At 30.2% G+C, this 16,198-nt stretch overlaps 2 long non-coding RNA genes across 3 annotated transcripts in view; one reads left to right on the forward strand and one right to left on the reverse strand.

Moving 5' to 3' along the window:
- Positions 1-16,198, forward strand: part of LOC130451408 (uncharacterized) — a 55,951-nt gene that overhangs the window by 24,504 nt on the left and 15,249 nt on the right. The window contains exon 3 of the long non-coding RNA XR_008910724.1: positions 3,820-3,880. This is a non-coding gene — a long non-coding RNA (uncharacterized LOC130451408). The remainder of the gene's footprint in view (positions 1-3,819; positions 3,881-16,198) is intronic.
- Positions 3,077-6,494, reverse strand: LOC130451409 (uncharacterized). Of its 2 annotated transcripts, XR_008910726.1 has the most exons (4): positions 6,276-6,494; positions 3,973-4,064; positions 3,366-3,487; positions 3,077-3,176 (listed from the first exon to the last, which is right to left on the reverse strand). It is a non-coding gene; the product is annotated as an uncharacterized LOC130451409 (long non-coding RNA). The 2 variants fall into 2 exon arrangements; XR_008910725.1 differs by having other exon boundaries at positions 3,081-3,487.

Genomic DNA, 16,198 nt, shown 5'->3' on the forward strand with positions numbered 1-16,198 from the left:
TTTTGTAAATGTAATAACTGGAAATTGATATTAAATATAGAAATGACATTGTAATAAATACTATTAGAATAAATACTTGAATAAACATTCTATATAACCCACCTGCTGGACCTTTTTTTGAACTACCAAAAAATCAGATTTTATAAGCATACAAGGTCATTTTTGACATTTATTGCGTTCTTCAAGTGTTTATGGTCCGTTTTCAAATGCGCAATCTTTTACTTCAAGATAAAAACTTGGCGGTATCATCATATAATCTATTACTCATAATGCGTAGTCACAATTTATCAATAATGTAGCAATTCATGTTAAGCCGACTGATTTATGGTTGCTCTAGTTAAAAGTTGCTCTAATTGAGTTCAAAGCTTTGAAATGTTTTTGCTACTAATTATTTAAAAAGTACCGCGAATAAAACTACTGCCATGTATAGTCATTGAGAATAGCCATAATTGCAATTATTATGGTGCCATTAACAAATAACTTTAATTTGGTTCGCATAATCTTAACATGGACTTACTGTCAGTTAAATGTATTGGAATTGTTGATGATATTCTGATATCAAATATACTTTCTGACTCGATAACTTATGCTGGAATAGGGTTAATATTAATAAAAAGATAAAACACATCTGAGGAATATACATAACGACGAAAACCGATTAGTACAAATATGGTCAAAACACATCTGACATCAAATTGGCAAGTAAAACATAATGTTTTTTGACTTTTTACTTCTCATACCTTGATTTTAGGTCTCTTTATGAAATCAGTTCAAAATAAGAGGTAACAATTTGACGTTTCGTCTTATTTTTTTATCAAAAGATTTTTATAGAGACCGAAACAAAGTCTGGAAATATAGCTAAAACCAAGAAATTTATAGAACAAATAACTATTATAACGAAATCAGAAAATAATAATAATAAAATTATGAAATTATTAAATGATAAGACAACTTACAGAAAAATTAAACGGGACCCTACGAATTTATATAAAGAAACAAAATAAAGATCTAATTCGATCTTGAAAAAATTATTCCTTTTTTCACCAACAGATGCGAAAAAATTGGAAATTCATATTGCCATAACCACTAAAATAAATTTGGTCTACCAAAACTGTACAAACCTGACACACCTCTGCGACCAATTGTATCAAGTATTCAAACTCCTCTCACCCAATTATCTATTTATTTGAAGAATATTTTGAAGAACTTTTTACACCAAAATAAATACTAAATGGGAAAAAATTAAACCTTGTGGACTAACTTCAATATATTTTCCGAGCTTTCGAATACTTATATATTCATTGTCTGGGAAATAATTAATTAATTAATTAAGATTTCCGGTGATTTTTGATATTGTTAATGCTCGTAAAAATTTAAAACTCATAAAATTCTACATTCCCAATAAAAAAACCGCTCATAATATGTGAACCGTTTCTAAAAATTCTCTTTTTCGCGTATTAGATTCCATTTTAAGAATTTTTGAATTTATGAATTGAATTGAATTTATGTTTTTTTAATACTTCATGGTTCGTTACTGCAGTTCTATTTTTTTTATCGTATTGATGACCTCTTAGTCTATTTTCTAAATGCTGAGATGTTTGCCCTATGTAGACAGCGTCACAATTAGTGCAAGGCACTTGATATATAATATTACTTCTTTTGTTTTTTGGTGGTTTTACTTATGTTTTCAATTTAATTCTTTGGTACAGCAGTAATGCAATCATCTACATATCGGAAAAAAAATGGAATATTTATATCAAGTTTTGCTTAGGAACCGTTTCTTCAAGATTTCCCATTCGCTATAGAACTCACACTAACAACAACATATATCAAATATGAAAATGAAATATACAAACAAATTGATGGTTGTGCTATAGGAGGATCCATTTCAAGTGTTATAGCTATAAAAGATAAAACAAATCTAAATAATTTAAGTAAAATTTATAGCTCTATTTTGTAAATTCTAATAAATTCAATATATTTGAGATGTGGAAACCAAGGGAAAATTAATTTTTCTTATTGGAATAAAGTTCTAAGTTGATTTTATCCTTATTTTGATATTCATGATGAAGGTGATCTATAGATCAGTATAAATAAGCAAATTGTCAGTGTCGATATCATATTTTGATAAAGACTTAAAGAAACGTCGAAATGTTCACAAGAAAATACAAGTTCACGGCACCAAAATGGAATCGACAAGAACTTTGCCTATCAAAGCAAGATAAATACTTAGGAATCATAATAGACTCCAAACATCCATGGAAAAGGAATGTGAAGGAAATATGTATAAAAAGTATACATAAATGAAGAAGTTATGTATATATCTTTTTTGTAATGTTGCTATATTGTTGTACTTTTATTATATGTACGTTATAGAAGCTCCATTTATCAAAAACATATACTTTTCCGTATACTTCTTAAGAAAGATGGGGAAAGTACCTACACAAAATTAAATTATTTTATATACCTACATATTTTTTTTCGTGACCTCCTACTGAAGAATAAAAAGCATAAGTAATTCGCGTTCACAATAAAGTTTCGCTTGACAATAGCATAACGAGTAAATTATATAAATTCATGAGCACCATTAAAAACATGTTATTGATCTTGAGTAGGTATGGTGACTGATGTTGATAAAGGTTAGTCATGAAATTAGAATGGTTTACTGCACTTTTATTTCCTATTTGTCACAGATTTTTTATCAAATTGTAGTGATTATATATTTTCCTCTTTCCTTGATATTAGATGTTTTATCCGTACCTGAATATCGGTTACTTTATGCACTTAATAATTTCATCGATTGTAAAAACTAGATCGGAAATCATTAAACAAAAAATACGGTGAACGATTATCAGCATTTTCGATCATTCGAGATTCGCAATTGAGTCAAAGGTACCACATTTAACGAATTATTGGCTAAATGGCTATTATAAAATAAACGAAATAAACATTTAAATATGGAATTGTAAAATTAAAAAGCAATAGTTTTGAATTTTTATTACATACAGAAATATATATTAACATTTATTCCATAATTATTTAATTATCACTGTATTTAGGTTAATAACCAAGTGGTTAATAGCAACATTTGCATTTAGGTAGGAACCTTCAATTTTAATTACATGATTGATTGATTTTTCTCAGTTTTCCAATATTATCTATCGTGCTCTACTTACCTAAAATATTTTCAGATTTTATTCTGGATTTGAACAGATGCCACATGTGTTTAATTGGGTTGGATTATACATTAGTATGGAGGCAATCGATGTAATGTGTTAAATTGCACGAAGACTTTTTAATTTAATTTTGAACATCCGGTGCCATCGTAACTGCTGATTGTGTCTGTATTACAATCAAAAACTTACTATGTATATATAAATATTCCAAGAATTCATTATCCAGTAACCAATGTATGAGAGATACCTAGAATTTGAATAAAATATGCTGATGACCAGCTACTCTGAGAAGTCGTTATAAAATTCCAATCCTAAAAAAAACGAGGAGGGAATTATTTTTAAAAAATATATATAGGGTGTAGTACATGATGATTTATAAAGAATATCAAATATCTAAACCTTAGGCTCTAGACTCCATATGGTGATGATTCAATATATTTCATGGAGATGTTTGGAATTTGAATTTCCTTTTTAAATTTATTGTATCCGTAATGTAAATTTTCAAATGAATTGGTTTTAAGGACAAGCCTTATCATACTTTTACTTCAACTTTGAAAATATAAAGAATCGGTTAAAAATATTTAATACGTTCATTTTGTCTCTCTATTATCTATATCAAATGTTCAATCATGTGTTTTTCCAGGTTTGACTGTTCAGAGCACTAAGAATTCATAACAAGAATTGAGTAGATCAGGAAGCTACATGTAAGTTGAACATACTTTTAATGTTTTTTAGTAAAGACTAAAGAGTTTACTGTTTAGAAGACTTTCTTAATAGCAATAGTTTATTGTCTTACCGTCCTGGTATATATTCGGTATAGCATCAGTCGGTAATTGTCGGTTGTATTATAATGGCGTAGATCGTGTTTGTATTTTTGAAGCTAGTCCACTATAACAATGGAGACATTATTTTTATAGACTAGATGAGATCAAAACATACAGTGGATTATTTTATTAGTGTCTTAACAGTGCCTTTGGCTAGCAATGCACTTCACCCAACGGTGAAGTCATTCTTAATGTCAAAAATGGTTTCTAAACGTTTCCCTTTTAGCAATTATCAAAAATCGGAACTTACAGTTGCTCGAACGCACTCTGCTCGTACTAGGCACTCACAATCGAAAATGATAACAATTACTTTGTTGTTTGGCTTGATTAACGTGCCTTCCTAGTGCTAGATGTGTCAGTGTTTTTCCATTGAAAATGTTTGTGTCAGAATTGTAACCATAGAACTTTCATTCATAGTAACGTAATCATTGTGACAAGTTTGTCCACTTTTTACAAATGTTCACTTCCTTTTGAGACCGATTGACGTCCCAAGCGTTTCTCGTCGTGAATAATTTACACTTTTAAAGGTTCACACAAGCCTTCTAAGCTCCTACAACTTTGCCAGTTTTCTATAAACTACAAACATAATGAGATCCATGTTTTACGCTACACACTGGAAATACAATAGTCTTCTCAACAAATTTCACTTTTGAAATCGTTATTTTTCAGATAATATTAATATTTTGGATTTCCATAGTACATACATCTGACACATCACATTAATCTTTTTCACTTTTACAGCTACAATAATAATAATCCAATAAAGATCCATCTTGTTAAATATCTTATCTATATTAAATTGATTCCGTTTTCAAAAGTTAGGTGCATTTCGATTTTTTTCTTTTGTACTATTCATATGAAAAAAGCTGTGGTAGCATCAGTGTTAACTAAAGAGTTGGTAATTCACAAAACTTCTTATTAAATATATAGAGGAAAAGTTCTGGTTGCTTACAGTATAAAGTAGAAAAAGTCAGATTATTTTTGTTCTATTCATAATTTCAGTGATGCAATCAGTTATTTTTTTATAGAAGTATGATTTTGAGTCGATGAATTACGTTGACAGACCTATTCTAACAAAATCCATGTATGATTTCTAGTTTTTAATTAACGTTAAACGCTTCGTGATCGTTTTCATAAGAACTTTAAAATTTGTTTACTAATTTTTTCAAATATTGCCCGAAGATGTTTTTTCCTTTTAACACTCGATCAGTACGTTATGTTTATTTGTATTCAAGAATGTAATGAACTCAAGATTACTTAAACATTCCAAGAAACCATACCGATACTTTCTAGATAGGCATGTTATTTCCAACAAACAAGATTATCCAATCTTCTAAATTTCTAAATTCCTTTTGTGCCATAAGTATGTGCCGATTGTACGTATATGCAAGTTAACTAGTTTTCTTACTTAAGATTATAGAATGCCTAAAAAATAGACGGATTCTATTTGAAAAAAACAAAAATTGCTGAGAACAATGTGTGAAATTCTGAAATCTTACGACATAAAAGTAGGACGACATACTTAACTAAGTACTTTGAAGTTGTGTATATTTACTTTGTAATTTAACGGAAATGGTATATTTGGAGACACTTCACAGATTTACAAGTACGGTTAAAGGCATAACACAGCCGACAATAAGATTAGTAATAAGATAAGACATGAAAATACTTGCATAATCAACTATATTCTGATAATAATTGATGATCCAAACTGCGTATGAGGTTTTCCAATGCAAAAATTTAACTAAAATGAAAATAGCGGTCTACTAAAAATGTCCTTATATAAACAGAATGCGTATAAACAATAAATTACATGGAAGACAAGTTTATTTATTATTTGAAAAAAAAAGTGTACCGCCTCAAAGAATTTTTGAACAGGTCTTCGTTATGCTCAAATACAGATACTACAACAAGTAAAAAAACATTATTTAAATTTTTGTTACTCAATAAATTGATTAAAAGATAGTGAAAGTTTTCTGAAGAAATTTCATATAAACAAACAACAGAGTAAGTTCAATAGAATGTGGTGAAAATGCAAAACCAAGTTTAGATTGAACTTGATAATGCTCCAAGTACTTAGCTTATAAATAGAAGTTAAAAATAAATACTTAATCCATAATTATTCAAGATCGGAAATGAATTACAAAGAATCCTTCACCTTTACCACAAATAAGCAAACAACTAAAAATGACATTTTATGTCAACCAAACGAACCGCAGTCAAAAACGTAATTTTATTTGTAGTTTTTTTATAAATATTTAAAATGTATACTTACACAACATTCTGATATAACCAGCTAACTACTACACGAATGTGTAACATAAATGCAAATATCGTCATCATGTATTTTTTAATGGTACAAAGGTCTTTGAATTTAGAAAACTAAAAAACACTTATTGGATTTTGAACCCGACAACGTTCAACCAATTTGTAAGATAATTTACCTCGTATAACCAGTTTGACTCGTCATGTTTGTCTTGTCTAGCTGGCCCTCGTGTACAGGTAGAGAAATGAATAATCTCGCTTGAAAATTACCCTAAAATATGCGACGGGGAAGATTTGGCCTCACGATAGACGAATTTAAGGTCCAGATACTACAGTTCCGTATTATTCTGAGGTAAAATTCTTCACCTTTGCCGCCACATTCTTGAAGAAGGGTGAATCATGCACCTGGTTTCATCTCGTTTTATTAGGTCAAGTCACGTAGACGTAGGTCTAAAAATTTTTTTTCTTTTAATAATTATTAACAATTGATTTTTGGTAATTATAGGACACATTGCCACATCAACATAAAATTAGAAATAGCTCAACACAAATCCTAGAGAATCGATTATCTTATTTGATAGTAATTGGTTTGGTCGCCACATTTGATTGAGTTCCGAAACATTGTTTTTCTATTAGATGTAGAATAAAAAATGTGTTATTTTGGTTTCTTAGATACATGTCATAATCATATGGTCATTGAATAAGAAATTACAATCAAGTTGAGACTGTAATATTACAGTTTCATATACTTTATTGGTTGAAAAATCAACAAAAAGGAAGAGAGTGGATTTTTAACAGTTGTTTTAATGAGTACACTCATTAAACAGACAATTTCATCCCCAGTACTCTTTAACTTTAATTTAGGTTGCCCTTATTTTCCCCCGAAAGTACCGTACTGATTTTAAACGATTCGATACCCAGTCTTTTTAATTTGTGTTCCACGGAACCAGTCAGTTTTCTAATAACACGGGGCGTTGTTAATTATAATCATTAATTTCGAATGAAATTTTTGGCAGAAGATGAAGATTACGAGTTACACCTTAAACGTATTATAATTATAAAGAACCAAAAGAAGTGAGACTATAATTTGTAACGGCAAATAAAAAGGATATGTTATGATTACGAGATTTTTTTTGTTAAGCTTTTCGTGTGTACCATTGGTTCCTTTGTTTCTTCATGGGAGAACTCATAAAAATATGCTTTCCAAATATCAAATAGTCTATCAAAAACAAAAATTATTATCAGAATGTTAAAAAATTCTATCCAAATTACAAGAATACGAGAGTTGATATTTACATATTTGCCCTACTCTGACTGTTTCTTGTTATTATTGAAATTTTCCGTGTAAACTGTTCATTATTGAACATAACCTCAACCAAAACATTTTCCCTTATGAATGCGATTAACGCTGTTTTCGGTTTATTGAAGAGTGCACCCAGTAAAAAATTGAACACTTTTCTGCAATTATTTTCCATCACTACATATATTGCCACGGCAAAACTGGATCAATGAGCTTGATATGATTAAGTCACATCCTCCAACACTGTCAAAAACTGGTGTTATTAAAACGTGGTCTATATTTTTTCCTGTATGAAATGCGTATAAGCCGTAGAAAAACCTATCAAACACACGTCGATTGAATAAAATCGTCATGCGAGATACATTGAGATTGTGGATTGGGAATTAGTATGACTGCATGTTGAGAGTGCGGGTCTTGGTCTTCCAAAATCCAATAAAAGTTGTCCGCAGCATATTGTGGCTTGTTTCTTTGATAACAGCTAAGAAATCCTTGTATTCATGTATATATTCGTGTTTCATATTTTGATGTAAATATATTTTGTTTGAAAATTGATTACAATATTCGTTTATTCTCTTTCAAATGTTATATCATTTTTTCGAAATATTGTAGTTTCTGCTTCATCAATGACTGTTCATGTGAATTTAGCTTCTGATAGTTGGATACCTTCAACATTCTACCTAATTATCACTGATCTTTACATTAATAATATCTTGAGAACAAAATGGATTTTGTATACCATTTTGTTTTTATGTTACTGTTGATTTTATTTGTGATTTGATAATTAATGATGAATTCATTACTTCATATAGGTACAGCAGTGTTTAGCCATATTGTAAATGAAGTGCGTTCGCAAAAATCTTAATGCAAGCATCAATGATAAGTCTCAACAAGCTTTTCACAAAGTTTCAACTTGCTGCTTGGATCAATTTTTGTTATAGTATAGTTCCAAGAACAATCTAGTCAAGTTGTCTTGAAAAATGTCTGAAATTGAGTTTTGCTCCATTTTTTACTGAAGAAGGATTAACACCAACCAAATAAAAAACAGAATGGAGGCTGTTTACGGTGACTTATGTGCATCATTTTCAACAATTCATAATTGGTCTAAATTGTTTCTCTGGAAACGAGAATCATTAGAAGATGACACACGTGCACGTCCTGTGACGATGACTACTGCAGAAAACGTTAAATTGATAGAAGAAATTTTTCTATGTGACCGGCGGCGGCGCCTGGAAACAAACGAAATTGCAGCACAGACCGGCATTACCAAAACAGTATAGTAAGGATTTCATATGAGCATTTAAATCTGACAGAAATTTGTGCAACGTGGAATTCTCAGCACTGTGCAAAATCAGTGTCGAGTAGAATATTCCGAGCGATTTTTAAAGCTTTGCCGTGAGGACCAAGAAAGTGTAATCCGATTAATTGTAACCGGTTATGAAACTATGGTATTTTAGTACGATCCGACATTGAAAAGAGATTTCATGGAGTGGCATCAGAGAGGAAAGCACGTGTTAAAAAGGTCACGAAAAGCACCAAAAAATTGATGGCTACAATGTTTTGGGACTGCGAGGGTATCCTTTTGATTGACTTTCAGGAATCAAATACAATCGTAAGCGTGGTATATTACTCTGCCATATTACTAAGGCAGTTGCGTCAAAAAGTTATCGAAAGGAGGCGCGGAAAAGTGAGCCAAGGTGTGCACTTGCTTCATGACAATGCTCCAGTTTACACTGCTTCGCTTTCCAAGTACACGAATGTGGCTTCACCGAGATTGGACACCCACCATATAGCCCTGATCTGGCTCGTTCGGCCAATTCTTGTTTGCAAAGGTGGAGGCCAAGTTAAGGGGTGAAAGATTAACAGCAACGATGAAATTAAACAGGCGGTATATATAACATTTTAACTCTAAAGATGCGTCATCTTTTTTTAGTGGAATAGAAGCCTTAGTTAGATGTTTTGTAAAGTGTGTGGAAATAAAGGAAGAATGTAATGGAAAATAGTCACATTTTTTTAATTCATAATATTTCTACATTCTGCTAAGAACTCAAGGACCGCATCACGTATGAGAGTTGTAAATGTCAAGTTATATTTTGTTAAATACTGAATATTGGGCCGAAATTTTAGCAATTTTATATATGTATAAAAATTCTTTTATTACGAGGGCAATGATCTAATCAATATTGTCACGTATAATATACAATACGTCTCATATGAATAATGTAGAGTTGAATATTCACGAGTTTTCAAACCAATAGAAATTTTGATGGTAGTGCCTTTGTTAGAAGCAACGTTTTTTCGTGATACCCTAGAAATGGTATTTTATATTTATATTTAATTCAGTGTGTTCGGCCTACCTATATTGTTACTTTCGATCCTTTTTACATTTTATATTGTTGGAATATCAATAATGGATATCAATTTTGAAGTATTAAAATTATTAAACAGTTTGAGGACAGTTATAGAATCAATTAATTATTATTTTATTAATATTACAGGCAGTTATTTGCGTCAATGTGACAAAACAAGCTTTTACATGAGAAAGGTTAAAAATAATTGAGTTTTTATGCATATCATAAACAAAACTAAATTTCCATCCAATTAATTATTCATAAAATGGACTCATGGTACGACTAATTAGCGAACTAGTTATAAATTATCAATCAACTGATGATTAAAAAATGAAACATACAAAAACTGATCATTACTGAAATTATAGTAATATATAATTCTTCAAACGATATTGTTATCCTTGCAAAGTAGGTACATATGTGCGAGGCAGTAATTATACCAACTTGGACCTTTCGGTCCGATACTTTTCTAAATATTCCTGTGAAAAAGAATTTCAACTATATTTACTCTTTATATGTAATTGCATATTTTAATTTTGTTCCTTTCAACCTGCTCCTACTCCTTATTGGTAGTACAATTGGCAACGATGTATAAAAACTTTAACTTTCTATCAATCCCTTATCTCAACAATCTGCTCTTTGATATATGAGAGATAGTAACGTGTTGTTCACACTTGCGAGGATTTAAAAATTTAGAAAAAAACAAGACAATGGGTACTTTGAATACTTGATGTTCAGAAATATTGCTGGCTGAATGCGGCTTATATAATAAAATTTCTTTTATTTTGTTACATTGCATAAAGACTTTTTAATTAATAAAAAAGCACCCAGTAAATGATTATCTTTAAATACTCACATTTATTGAATTCTACCTTAAATCGTTCAGTTTGCCTGAAAATAATATTTATATACAAGAAAATCTTTTATAATTTGATATTGATATATCACGAGCACATTTAACAAGTAAGGCATATATAAATGAATTTGTGATTATTATTTTCTTTCATTACGTCAGTTAAATAAATAATTTAATTCTAAACATATGATATATATTGAATGTTTTCAAATAATCTTAAACGTTTTTTATATTTAAATTAATAATAGACGGTGATATGGAAGTAATATCTTGTATGCACGTTAGTAAAAGGAATTAAAAATCGAATATTTCAGTACAAAATAGTTCTTATAAAATTAATTGTGTCAGCTACTCTGCCTCCAATTCCAGCATTTCTTAAAACATTCTTAAAGTTTGGTGAAGTTACTCACTGTTACATTCCAAGCTTCAGCTAATTCTTATTGAAGTTATCTTCTTCGTGAAGTCTGCAGTCTCAAAAATTTTTTGCAGATGTAGTTACCGACGGCCGACCCTGTACTGGCCTTCTATATATCCTCCGTTCTCTCGATTATCTCGCAACTACCCGGTACACAGTTGACTGAATAATTTCCAGTTTATTGGCAACGTACCTTTCTCAGCGCTTCTCTTTAATATGAGAAATTATTCTGATAATTTGCTCTCTTATTAAATTTAAAGTTCTGTTACGCTTTTCCATAGTCAATATTCCCTATAAAACACTAACTCTGCCGAACAAAAACTAATAAGAAGCAAAATCCAATTAACTAGTGTTCTAATTTTTTTTTTCCTGAAAATTAAACTAACCAATATTTTCCTTGCCTCATTTTTGTACTTTTTTAGTGTCTAGTATTGTATCAATAATTGAGTGTTTAAGAACAATGTGAAAATGTTGAGAACGGAAATAATAAAATATATTCAACATTGTCGAAATTCAATGAAAAGTCAAATCGTCCCATAAGAGCCAAATGAACGTATCACCAAAATATCGAATTGATTTTGTGGTCCTACACCATCTGCCAATACTTTCCGAGTTCAGTTGTAACATATCATAAAAACTAATGTTTTCTTTATAACCATAGCAACTTAACTTTCGATTGGTAAATGTCTGTGTGATCGGTTTCATTTTTAGTTAGTTCCAGAAGAACGTATTTGTTTATATTGTTATTTCAATACTTTAGATGTTCCCTAATTGATAATTTCTAGCCAACCATAGAAACATAAGAACTTTATATAGTTCTAAACAATAAGCGAGTTAGATGTTTTAATTAAGAGCCATAAGAACTTATTTTGAATAGCATATATCTTACTTAACTGAATGCCAATACCACGTTAAACCAATTTTATTACTTTGGCAGTAACATTTACGTTTAATACTCATTTCTTAGGAAGAATTTGATTGAAATTACGTTTTAATGGCTCTTAAAAGTTAAGGTACCCTCGATACTAACTTCAAGTTAACAGTGCGGGGAGCCCCGAAATTCAGTGTTTAAGGAGAGTTATTGATTTTTTTTTAAACATAAAAAGAAATAGTCGCACATGGAAGATTCTGGAGTCTTTGAACTCACCTGGATCGCAAAATTAGACAAATGTATTGGAGCAGGTGAGTTTATTTTATAACTTTTGGTTAACAAAAGAAATGTAATCACAGTTATTTTGCTTTATTAAATTCAAATTTCTAACTATTGTATTAATGATTTCAGATTTTTTAATTTAAAACTGTTATAATTATTACCTTTTCACATGTAAATCAGAAACATCGATTTCAAATACCTACTTGTTACATATCTATCGACGAATTTATGTAATAAGTTTAGTATTTAAGCTAAACTAAAACATTTATTTAAATCCCCCCTAAATTATGTTATATCTATATATTAACTTTTTAATGCAGGAACTTGTATTGACTTCGCACGCTCAGACAAAATGTCAAGCCTTTGACTAAATGACACTCTCATTCATCTGTTTGTTCTAAACTCAAAACAAAGCGTTAAATCAAATAGTTCCTTTTTTATTGATATACACATAGCTACCTAGCTTGGGTTTTTGTTTACGGTAAATTAAATAATATTTTTGTAAAATTTATTAGTGTGTTTTTGTTTTCAGAGTGAAATAAATTTAACTGATGCGAACTCAAATGCTAATGAGATATGCAACGTTGCAATTCCTGATCTGCAACTATGTACAGCTGAACATATACTAGATAGCCTAGAAGCAGAATTTACATTCCAAGACTGTATTGATCTCCCAAATTATTCAGTATTGACATCATTACAAAACGTTTCGCTTGTCGATCTGTTGAATGAAGATTTGCATCTATCAGATGAATGTATTATATCTTCTACTGATTATACCATTTCTGAAGTAACAAATAATAATACGAACAATTCCAGTACATTATCTGAAAGTATTCTTACCGAAAACGTACAACAGTTGTTTGATGAAAGCGTACAAATCAATACTACTGATACCACTGAGGTTAGATCTATTATTCCTGAGCACCAAAAACGTAAACGCAAACGCTGATCCTAGTGAATGTAGAAAAAATATAAGGAAATATAATCATTATTGGAAAGTAAATGTATGGGAACGTGTAAACTAAAATGTATTGATAATTTTAGCTAGGATGAAAGGCTAGACATTTTTTCCTCTTTTTGGAACATTAATAGCAGTGACCAGAAGAGACAGTACATTGTAAGCCTAATAGATCGCATACCAACAATTAGAACACTGAATGGAAAGGAAAGCAGAAGGAATATGACAAACAATTATTTTTTGAAAAAAACTGAATTATCAGAAAAGTTAAAAGTATGCCAAAAATTTTTTTATCAACGTTGAATGTTTCGGAAATATACATCAGAAATTGTTTAAAGAAATGCAGTGAAACCGACCAGCGAGGCCATCACACACCACATAATAAAAAATCAGAGGAAATAAGACAATTCATACGAGACCATGATAATTCTTATCCGCGAACACCGGCCCACTACTTGAGACAAAAGTCTAAGAAAGAATACCTATACTAAGACTTGAACGTGACCAAAATGTACGAACTTTACAAAAGTAAATGCGAAGACGAGAATAGAGAGCCAGTGGACATATCATACTATCGTAAGATTATTAACACAGAATTCAATATAGGTTTCCATAGACCACGCAAAGGTGTATGTGACAAGTGTTTCATTTTTAATAATTTATATAATAATAAAGATAAAGAAAAAACAAAATACGAAGAGCATATAAAAAGAAAAGTCACTGCCCGAAAACACCGTGATGAAGGGAAAATGTTGGCTGAGTCTGGAGAAATACACTTCGTTGAATATGACTTGGAGGCAATATGTAACTGTCCATCTTCATCGTCAAAATTGATTTATTATAAACGCAGAATTCCAGTTTATAATTTTACTATGTTAGACTTTGGCAAGGAAAAGCGCAGAGTCTACTGTTACTGTTGGCATGAAGGTATTGGACGAAAAGGAGCCATTGAGATTGGAATATGCCTAATGAAATACCTCAAAAATAAAGCCGATGGTAAGCCAGTCACTTTTATGTCAGATACTTGTGCTAGTCAATGTAGAAATATGTACATTTCTGCTCTCTTACTATATTGTTTTGAAGCTTACGATATTCCAGAAATCAATCAAAAATTTTTTGAGCCTGGGCATAGCCAAATGGAGGCAGATAATATACATGCCACAATCGAACAGGCTAAAAAAATATTCCAATCTTTCACCCTTCCGGATTTTATACTGTTATAAGGAAAGCTTCCCGAAAATCTCCGTATGAAGTCTTCGAAATGGAAAGGGAAGATTTTATTGACATTAAAGATCTTAAAAATACCTTAATCAAGAATGCCAAAATAGATTGTGAAAGAAACCCTGTAACTGGCTTAAAATTAAGTGGTTGCAGTATAGAAAGGAAGACAATAAACATATTTATTTCAAATATGACTACGACGACGCTGATTTTAAGAAAATAAAAGTATTAAGAAAAGGCAAGAGGGTGGCTTTAGACAAAATTGTACTGGAAAAGGCGTATAGTGGACCATTACCTATTTCAGCAGAAAAGTATGCTGACCTGCAAGATTTATGTTTTAAAGTTGGTTCGACGGATGATGAAAATACGTAGGCGCCACTTTAAAACTACTTTCACAAACTTTTTAACATTATTACTGGGCCATTTTTAATTTAATAAAGATTTTTAAATGTATTCATTTATTTTATTTTATCTTCCCAAATAAGGTATTAAATAGCTAAAGTTATTCTGTTTGAAAATAAGAGCCAGAAAAACGTAAGCCTGGCACTTTGTGGAAAACGGTAAATATTTCATATAATTATATTATATATATATATATATATATATATATATATATATATATATATACAAGATTATTAAAAGTTTTTTTACTGTTTTAACTTTCTAATTACTGGTCCATACCAAGGATTTTTTCTTTTCTCGATTAGCTGTTATATAATGTATAATAAAGTACTTCAAAGTTCAAAATAGTGATATCTGTATAGTTTTTTATCTCTCCTGTAAAGTTGTCAAAATGTCAATACGTTCGTTTGGCTTTTATGGCACGAAATATTTCTTTGGTTTGAATTTTTCTGTTTAAAATATCTAGTGTAATGCCTTTTCTGGTAATGATTAAGAACTCTAATTTCTACCTGTCATCTATATTTAATTTTACAAATAACTATATTGGACATGAATATAATCAAATAATTTTAAAATTGGAATTAAATCGATCGCCAGTAGCGACAGTAAGGGAGTTGTTATATTTCTTGTAATCTCACGATTTAGTTTCGTGACACGCCTCCTATGCATGCCAGTGGTCGATTTTATTAAAGAATAAAAATAACAGGTAACCAACTAAGTGTAAAACCGTTAATATTTAATACATTAAAGTTATATTATGTACGGCACAGATGCTTATCTCATTTCAACTGAGTTAGACAAACATCCTCTTCTCGTAGTAATCAGAGCATTCGATCTTTAATATTTGGACAAGTAACCCACAAATATACTGACAAATTACCTCGTTATCAATTATATACATGCGAACTGGAGAAAGAATGTAGAAAACTATTTTAATTTAACTCATTTATATTCTTGGAAACTACCTTTTACGTACACACCTTGAAAACACATATTAATATGTATTAATTTTATACCTTAGAAAAAAGCCGGTTGTGTTATTGCATATTATTGAAACAAGAACTTAACTTGAATTTCTACAATTGTTACTATGTGGTACTTATTTATTGTACAGGGTTATACACACTATTATTGTTTTAAGAAAAGGAAATTATTTTTATTTGGCACAGCATGATGAAATCGTAACAAAAACTGTTAGAAAAGAGTTTTAAGCTATTTTGTTCTATTTGACAATTATAAAAGACAATATGGAGATATAAAAATATAAAAAGACGTAT

This window comes from Diorhabda sublineata, chromosome X (genome assembly GCF_026230105.1).
Source record: "Diorhabda sublineata isolate icDioSubl1.1 chromosome X, icDioSubl1.1, whole genome shotgun sequence".
In the NCBI taxonomy this organism is placed as follows: domain Eukaryota; kingdom Metazoa; phylum Arthropoda; class Insecta; order Coleoptera; family Chrysomelidae; genus Diorhabda; species Diorhabda sublineata.